Source organism: Acyrthosiphon pisum, chromosome X, assembly GCF_005508785.2.
Source record: "Acyrthosiphon pisum isolate AL4f chromosome X, pea_aphid_22Mar2018_4r6ur, whole genome shotgun sequence".
Lineage (NCBI taxonomy): Eukaryota > Metazoa > Arthropoda > Insecta > Hemiptera > Aphididae > Acyrthosiphon > Acyrthosiphon pisum.
The window spans coordinates 113,176,702-113,186,824 of NC_042493.1; the positions used below are offsets into that span (position 1 = coordinate 113,176,702).

Sequence of the window (10,123 nt, forward strand, 5' to 3'; positions counted from 1 at the left end):
GCATATGGAATTGGTTGATACTGAACACGAAAATAACACTAATGAATATTTTCTTCCGCATCATACTGTCGAAAATTTAGACAGTGTAAGCACAAAATTACGCGTGGTATTCAACGGTTCGTGCCGAACATCTAACGGGTTGAGTTTAAACGAAGTGTTATTGAAAGGTTCAACGGTCCAACAAGAATTAGTATGCATTTTAGCAAGATTTCGAACACATAAGTACGCTTTATCTGCCGACATTACTAAAATGTATAGACAGATCTGGGCTAACGCAGAACATACTAATTATCAAAAAATATTTTTGCGTCAAAATCCTAATCAACCACTACTAACTTATAGATTAAAAACTGTCACGACCCCAGCATCTTATTTGGCGACAGGTTGCCTAAATAAGTTGGCAAATGAACAATCTAACAATTACCCCGTGGCCTGCGAAGCAATTGTCACAGACTTTTGTGTCGACGATTACCTAGGAGGTGCATCTACAAAAGAAAAAGCATTACAGTTACGAAATGATTTAATAAAAATAACCTGTCAAGCTGGCTTTGAACTTCGTAAATGGGTATCCAATGATAAGGAACTTCTAAATGATATGCCAAATGAAGATAATACTTAATTGTTAGTTTTAGATTTGAAGAATGACGTAACCAAAATCTTAGGATTAATATGGAATACGCAATGCGACACCTACCAATATAATATTCAAACGGTAGACAATAGTAAAAATAAATTAACCAAACGGATTATTCTGTCGAAAATCGCGTCTATATTTGACCCTCTCGAGTTAATAGTACCAGTAGTCACATTGTATAAATTATTTATGCAAAAAATATGGCAAATGAAATTACAATGGGACAGCATACTTCCAAAAATCTATTACATGAATGGCAAAAATATAAGTCCAATCTTCATGTATCAAATAATTTTAAAATACCACGGTACATTATGGGTTCTGGTAATATACATCGGTTAGAAATACACGGATTTTCGGATACATCAATTGTAGCTTATTGTGCATGTTTCTATTTAAGAACAATAAATGAAGATCAAGTATGCACTGTCCGATTAATATGTGCTAAATCTCGAGTGTCTCCCTTAAAAACTATATCGTTACCTAGATTAGAATTGTGTGGCGCACAATTACTTGCCCGACTTACGAAGAAATTTATAACAAAATTAAATATTCAAGTACATGAAAAATATTTCTGGACTGCCTCAACGGTCACACTCGCGTGGATTAAATCCTTATCAGCAAAATGGAAAACATTTGTTTCCCACCGCGTCGGAGAAATCCAAAGTTTTACTTAGGTCTCTGAATGGTATCACGTTCCAACTAAAGACAATCCCGCAGATATAATATCGCGCGGTTGCACACCAAATGATATAAGCAATAACTTATTATGGTGGGAGGGTCCCATTTGGTTGAAATTAAAAAAGGAAATGTGGCCGAAAGACATTGCACGAAAAATCGACGAGTCTCAAGAAATTTTAGAAGCCAAACGGTGTACTCAAATATTTAGTGTTCAAATAGAAAACTCAATTATACAAAAATATTCTTCATTTTCAAAATTGTTGAGAATTGTTTCTCTCTGTCTACGTTTTAAAATAAATACGTTAAAATGCAAAAATCGAATCATAGGACCAATCCAAGCGGACGAGCTTTGAAACACATCGGTTGTATTAATTAAAATGGTTCAAAACTATACTTGGAGTCAGGAAATAAAAGATTTGCAAAAATATAAACAGGTCTCCGCGAAAAGTAAATTAAAATATTTGAAGCCGTTCGTAGACGATAATGGTGTAATTAGAGTAGGTGGCCGATTAAATAATGCCACATCGATAAGCGTATTTCAGCGGAAACCAATACTACTAACTGCGACGAGTAGTTTAACGACCTTACTATTTCATTATGAGCACATACGATTACTGCATGCGGGTCCGCAAGCGATTTTATTATCAATTAGAGAACAATATTGGCGTATTAACGGCAGGAATATAGCCAGGAAAACTGTACATCAGTGCATTACATGCTTCCGAATAAAACCAACAATAGTTCAACCATTAATTGGTAATCTGCCAAAGGAACGCGTAAATCCAAGTCGTCCTTTTAAATATGTGGAATTGATTATGGTGGCCCCGTTATGGTAAAATCTAGTTAACAACGCAAAGCTCCTATAACTAAAGGATATATATGTATATTTGTATGCTTCTCGACCAAAGTAATACATATAGAATTAGCTAGTGATTTATCAACTGGATGTTTTTTAAATGCACCGAGACGATTTTGCAGCAGGCGTGGAATATGCTCAGACATTTACTCAGATAATGCCACAAATTTCGTGGGTGCTAATCGCAAGTTACAGGAACTTAAAAAAATATTTTTATCAGACACGTTAGATCCCGAAATCCAAATATTAACGGCAGAACTTGGAATACGTTGGCATTTCATCCCTCCTAGATCCCCTCATTTTGGCGGTCTATGAGAAATGGCCATTGAATCAGTAAAAACTCACTTAAATAAACTATTGGGAAACGCTATTCTAACCTACGAGGAACTCAACACTGTGCTTACTCAAATAGAAGCGTGCTTAAATTCACGCCCATTGACTCCTTTATCATCTGATCCATCTGATCCTTCTGTACTTACTCCCGGTCATTTTCTGGTGGGAAGCTCTTTAGTCTCTTTGCCAGAACCTAATTTCACGAAAACACCTCTCAATAGATTAAGGAGATGGAGAAGAGTGAGTCATTTGTTTCAAGAATTTTGGCGCCGCTGGTCTAAAGATTATTTGGAGCAACTACAACAGCGAAATAAGTGGGAAAATGATAGAGGACCTAGGATTCGAATCGGCACTGTTGTACTCCTCCGTGATGATAATCTTCCCCCTTTGCGCTGGAAAATAGGACGAGTTGAAGAAGTGCATGTCGGAAGTGACGGAGTCATTCGTGTGGCAACTATTTCAACCTTAAGTGGTCAATTCAAACGAGCAGTCCGATTATTATGTCCTTTGCCATTTGAAGGCAATCATAATTAAATATTATTATTATTATTTTTATTTTTTGTATTTATATTTATATTTATGTTCTGATATTGAATAGCAAAAATTGTATAATTATTTATTATTGTAATTATTGAAATACTTTAAATTATTACTTCAAGGTGGGTGGTATGTTAGGTAGGTACCTATAATATCACTGTAATAAATTGTATATCTCGACTGTCACGACCCGCGATAACATTTATTCGCCTAGCGATCGTAACGACAATAATGTGTTTGCCGATCAGTTGTCATTCGTAGTCTCTCGAACGTTGTACTACCGTTCACCGAAAATCATTATTGTGTATAATATAATAAAACACTAACCAATTTAAAATAAAAGTATACAGTCCACTTTAAATATCGAACAAACTTAAACCCCAAAAAATCACCAGGCTATGATGAAATTAGTCCAAAAATACTGAAAGAACTTCCAAAGAAGGCTATCATTCATCTTACACGCATATACAACTAGGGTTTCCACCTCTCCGGGTTTTACCCGGAGAATCCGGGTTTATGTATAAATCTACGGGCTCCGGGTTCAGTGAATTATTCTCCAGGTCGGAGATAAAGATAAGATAACATACGATTTATAGTCTTATATAGACTTGTTTTTATTATTATGCCTTTTTTTTTTTTTATTAGTTTCCGGTATAATAACTTTTCTTGTTCGGGATTTTTAATCATATTTATTATATAATTTGTAATTTTCAATAATAAAATATGTGATTATATTAATATTTTTTTTGTTTGCATTTCATTACTTATCATTTCACTTCAACTAAGCTATAGATTATACTACATACTGGTGTATACTAGCGTCTAGCTGATGACCTTTTTTTTTTGCTTATCGGCCTGTCTCCGGGGCTGCTTTCTTTCAAAGGTGGCAACCCTATATACAACGCTATTTGTATGTTTGCCGATGATACGGCAATTTTGTCAACACGTAATAGTCAGTGCAACTGATAACTTACAGAGGTAAATTGACAGTATCTTTGCCTGGACAAGACGTTGGAAAATAAAGATCAATGGCGATAAATCAGTGCACGTTAACTGTACGTTACACAAAACCGAAAACATCCAAATAGTACTGAATCAATCACCGATCCCACAAAAAGATTCAGCAAAATATCTAGGAATGCACCTTGACTCTCGTATAAACTGGAAACACCACGTCCGTCAGAAAAAAATTCAGATTAAAGAAAAAATGAGAAAACTTTATTGGTTAGTCGGACCTCACTCTGAGTTAACCATCGAAAACAAACGTCTACTGTATGTAGCAATTATAAAACCGATCTGGATATATGGCATTCAATTGTGGGGTTGTGCCAGTAAGTCTAACATCGATGTTGAGATCTAGATGAGGTTAGATCGCCATGTCAATCCATTGGCTATCCAACTATTAGATATTATATATATCAAGTACATTTACAAATATGTCAACAAAGGGAGCGATATGGCAGTTTTTGGTGTGGAAAATAGAACTGGATCTATCGATGAAATCAATCAATATCAACTGGGACGCAGTAGTATGGCAAATTTTATCATTTCAAATCCGTGATCGACATCCAACAGTGGTTATTTTGGCAGTGCATCTTGAAAATAGCCAGCGTGTGTACTTCACGGCCGGTAATGTACGTGCAAGAGCATTTTCACCACAATCAACAACGTTAGTTGCTTTTTTTTCATTGTGTAGCCAAGATATGTTTGCAAAGAAGCTACTTTACTTTGAAGTGCCGACTTATTACACATGGAATACTTCAGTGAAAAAGTTTATACGCCGCACAAAAGGCAAAGCAGTAGAAGTAAATCCCAATTTATATACTGATGCATAAGGCCGTCTATACACTGTTCATCCAAACAATATAGAATGCTTCTACTTGCGGTTACTGTTAATCAACGTACGTGGACCGACATCCTTCGAAGAATTGAGAACAGTAGACGGTCAGGTTTGTGTCTCGTATCGTGAAGCTTGCCAAGAGTTAAATCTTCTTGAAAACGATGCACATTGGGATATTACACTCTCTGATACATCGAATATTGCTCGACCTCAGCAAATATGCATTTTATTTGCGATAATCTTGACAACGTGCTTCCCATCAAATCTAAAAGACCTTTGGGAAAAACACAGAGACTACATGAGTGATGAATTTTTGAATCGTTTGCGTACTACAAATCAAAGTCCAGACATTCAATTTTCCCCCTTCGTGTAAAATGAAGCATTGGTTGCGATTGAGGACATGTGTTTGGAAATCGTTAACAAAGTACTGGTACAAATGGGACTGCCAGCGCCGAATCGAGCCACTAACAGCCTTTTTGATCGTGAATTTTAACGATAAACACAGTTTAACGTCACTGAATAGGGTAGATTTGTTCAAACAAATCTTCCAAATTTGGTAAGAGAACAACGCATAGCGTATGACAGAAATATGCATGCAATCACAAGCAAAAGTGGTGGATTGTATTTCCTGGATGCACCCAGATGCACAGGCAAAACTTTCCTCATGACAATAATTTTTTGCATTGATACGATCACGAAATGATAATGCACTGGCAATCGCATCTTCTGGAATTGCAGCAACTCTTCTGGAAGGTGGGCGAACTGCACATTTGGCACTGAAATTGATGTTGAACATGCAACTCACGGAATGACCAATGTGCAACATCACCAATAATTTGGGACGAATGTACTACGGAGAACAAAAAAACATTGGAAGCACTTGATCGCACACTTAGAGATTTAAGAGGAAAACAAGAACTATTATTCGGTGGTGCACTCGTTTTAATGTCTGGTAATTTTCGGCCAACTCTACCGGTATTACCACGTTCAACACCGGCTGATGACCTCAATGCATGTCCAAAATCATCAGTATTATGGCAACACGTACATAAGTTGAACTTAGAGACTCATATGCGTGTACAACTACAAAATGATGCATCTGCTGATTATTTCGCAAAACAATTGTTGGACCTGGGGAATGCCATTCGAAATCAACTTTGCAGTATTCGGTGCGAATCGATTATTTTTATTCAGGTTTTCAATTGAATGCCATCAACCATTTCGGTTACTTTGGATACTCAATATACTTTGATTGTTCCTGTGCTTTGTTGATGGTCATTGCAAAAGCGATTCGCACCTGACACTGCAAACGTTTGAATTCAAATGGCATATCTGTAGGAACCATAGGGATTCGCGGCAACAGCGAATACATCTTCTCCAAACTTTCTGTTTAAAATTGTAGCTTCGATAATGTTGTTCATAAATTTTTTTTACCAAAAGCGTGGTACCATTACAGGGTCGTAGTGGATTGATGTTTCGTAGAAAAATGATGGGTGCATTCCAACGTGGGTGTAGGCAACTTACGGCTGCCCATATGGAAACCATAGATTTATCAATATGCTTTATTGATGGTCATTGCAAAAAGCAATTCACACCGGATACTGTAAACGTTTGAATTCAAATGACATGTCTCTAGGAACCTCCTCTATCTTCGCCTTTTAACATTCCGTTAAAAGTTGTAGCTTCGATTATGTTGTTAATCGACTTTTTAGCTGAAAGACTGGTACAATTGCAGAGTCGTGGTGGATTGATGTTTCGTGGAAGAATGAAGGGTAAACCAATTTTCGATTCTAGAACGTGCGGTGGTATACCTACATAATCATGCGAATCTAAGACTTCAATTGGATCCTTGACGGAATATTCTTAATTGGGTTATCTCTTTTTATGTGCATCGAAGAGCACGGGATCAGCTAACATTAAATATAAGTAGTAACACTAATTTTTTGGGATTCTTGAAAAATAAAAATTAAAGCATTTAATTACAAAATTTAAAAACGTTGTTTGCTATTTTTAGTTGATTGTATGTTCTTGTAGTAAAACAATTTTTATAAATAGTCTATAATTAATAACTACAGTTTTTATTTTATTCCAGATAAACCAGGTACGTAATTAAAGAGATAACTCATTAATTATTTAATTAAATATAACATATTGTTTTAAAAACAATTAAGTGATTTATGTACATCACAATATTGTTAATATCATATTATATTTTGTTTATTTTGTTATTGTTTTGAAGAATTCTACTATGTTGGTTTCGTAGTCTGTGTTTGGACCTATACTTGTTCCAATAATGTGACTTTAGAGTAATTTTTTGAGTTTTATCTTTGTTTTTTTTTCTGTCTGCATTATATTCATTTTTATTTTGTATGATATTATTGTTTTACGGTCTTAAATATTATAAATTTTTAAATTTTCTAATGATATTTTTTTCTTTTTATATCATATTATAATATAATATTTGAATATCATTATAAATTATTAATCTACAATGACATTTAACGAACTTTAATACTTGCTATAGAAAAAATACACTTAGGGTTGTTCTTAAAATGTCCGATTAATTGTTGTTTAATGCTAACCGGCTAATAACAGATTTTATAACTGGTAGCATTTCACCGGTTAACTGTCCGTTCATTTTTAACGGCGATGGTAAGAATGGCCCTAAAAGATACACATTGTATACCGAAATAAGAGCTAACCCAATCAAAAACATCTCTACTATCGAACCAAAAACATCTTAATAAAGCAGACATAAAATATATCATCCAAAAGCTCCCACCATAATGATACATTATCTTCATTTTTCAAACTTATATTTTATAATTTATTTTCCAGTCGAGAGTAAGAAACATTTTTGATTATTTTTTTTTTTAATGACATAATTTATTTTTGTTTGATAGTTTCTTGGTAAATTTACAATATTAATATTTTTATTTTACATTGTTTTTTAATGAATTGGACATCATATAAAATACAATATTCAAATCTGTGACACTCTTTAGAAATTAGGCGTTATAAAAGCTATAAAGTATGGGAGAGTGTGGATATTCCTGAATGTACATTAGTTCTCAGGTCAGCTACACATACTTGCGATTCCGAAAACGTTCTTAATGTGGTTTGATATGTGCAAATACATTTTTCACACCTAATCTATCCTTACTAAAATGGTTCCTTTAAACTCAGATGTTCCTAAAATATGTTTTAATTATAAATCTTTGCTGGCAGGCAATTGAGTATAGTTTATATTATATTTTATTTTTACAAGCCGTGGAGTTATTTTAATAGTCATACGTTACGAAATAGTAAAGAATATACAATAAACAAGTTATTAAAAAAATGAAATTAATATACAAATTAAGATCAAATTTAGATTTTTATTATAACACTGGAAAGACCTTCAGACATCGAAGCTCTTAATAACTGAGCTAAAATTATTATGACATGGTATATCGCCCAATTTGAGTATCGTTTTAATTAATAAACTATAAAATTAATGTAACAATAATTATGATACATTTTATATATTTTTTTTATTTATACAAAAAATCCTTTGATTTTAAAGTTCACAATTGAAAATATTGTAAATTTATTCAGAATTTTCAAATAAATCTTTATATTTGCTGCATAAATTATAATTTATTAAAACTGTTATATAATTAATCTTATAATTAATTACCGTCGGGTATTTGATTTCTAGGTAAGATGTGTAAGTTCTTTTTGATTTATTTTATTCTATATTATATTAGATTAATCTTACATGAGTACATAATTTAAAATTATATTGTTTATATTAGATTAAATATAAGTAGTTACACTAATTTTTTAGGATTTTTGAAAAAATTAAAAAATGAAAGCATTTAATTACAAAATTTAAAAACGTTGCTTGCAATTTATAGTTGATTGTATGTTCTTATAGTAAAACATTTTTTATAAATAGTCTATAATTAATAACTACAGTTTTTATTTTTTCCAGATGACGCAGGTACGTAATTGATATTGACATAATGTATGATATTATTGTTTTACGGTCTAAAATATTATAAAGGTTTCAATTCTCTAACGATATTTTATTATTTTTATATCATATTATAATATGATATTTGAATATAATTATAAATTATTGATCTACAATGACATTTAACGAACTATAAAACTTGCTATAGAAAAAATACACTTAGAGTTGTTCTTACAATGTCCGATCAAGTGTCGTTTAATGCTAACCGGCTAATAACAGATTTTATAACTGGTAGCATTTCATCGGTTAAGTTTCCGTTAACTTTTAACGGCGATGGTAAGAATGGCCCTAAAGGATACACAACGTATACCGAAATAAGAGCTAAAACAATTAGAAATATCTCTACTTTCATAAATGCTTCGTATCCTTCAAAAGATACCATAATAAATACTCTTTTAGAAGCCCTATCGATAAAGACCCAACTCAAACAAAAGATTACAATTTGCAATCTCTACCTATCGAACTAAAAACATCTTACTAAAGCAGACATAAAATATATCATCCAAAAACTCCTACCATAATGATACATTATCTTCATTTTTCAAACTTATATTCTATAATTTATTTTCCAGCTGAGAGTAAGAAACATTTTTGATTATTTTTTTTTTTAATGACCTAATTTATTTTTGTTTGGTAAATTTACAAAAGCAATATTTTTATTTTACATTGTTTTTTAATGAATTGGACATCATATAAAATACAATATTCAAATATGTACAGTGTTCACGCAATAAGCAATTAGCTTATCGCGGGAGACGACTCTGTGCGACGGTGATATCTTCCTTCTCGTCCAAACACCACTCCTTCCTTAAATTATTTAAATTATTCTAAATGTTATGTTTATTTATTATCTTTGGTTTCTCGTTTTATGCAAATAATTATTGGTCAACTTTTGGACAATATTATTATCATTTTCACATATCACTATTATCTGTTCTTTTGTTATTGTTTTTACGTCCACGGCCAACGCCCTTGTTGTGGTCTGTTCGTATTAAATATATTGTTTTCTTTTTTTCTTGTCCCGCTATTGCAGCGGTGGCTGTTCGTCGTTCTATTATATTTTTTAAGTCGCATTGAGCGCATAGTATGTATTAAAATTATTATTATTATTGTTACCAGTGAGTTGCCGGATCATTGTGATCCAACAATTATTGTTTATATCGTCAGGCCGTTATTGTAACGGACAACGCAACTTTGTGTCAAAAATAAATATCCATCGTTACC

General features: G+C 32.9%; 1 long non-coding RNA gene across 1 annotated transcript; it reads left to right on the forward strand.

The window, feature by feature from the left end:
* The first annotated feature begins 7,312 nt into the window (after positions 1 to 7,312).
* On the forward strand, positions 7,313 to 9,514 carry LOC115033369. The gene is made up of 3 exons (XR_003838685.1): positions 7,313 to 8,590; positions 8,858 to 8,866; positions 9,472 to 9,514. It is a non-coding gene; the product is annotated as an uncharacterized LOC115033369 (long non-coding RNA).
* Positions 9,515 to 10,123: the final 609 nt, after the last annotated feature.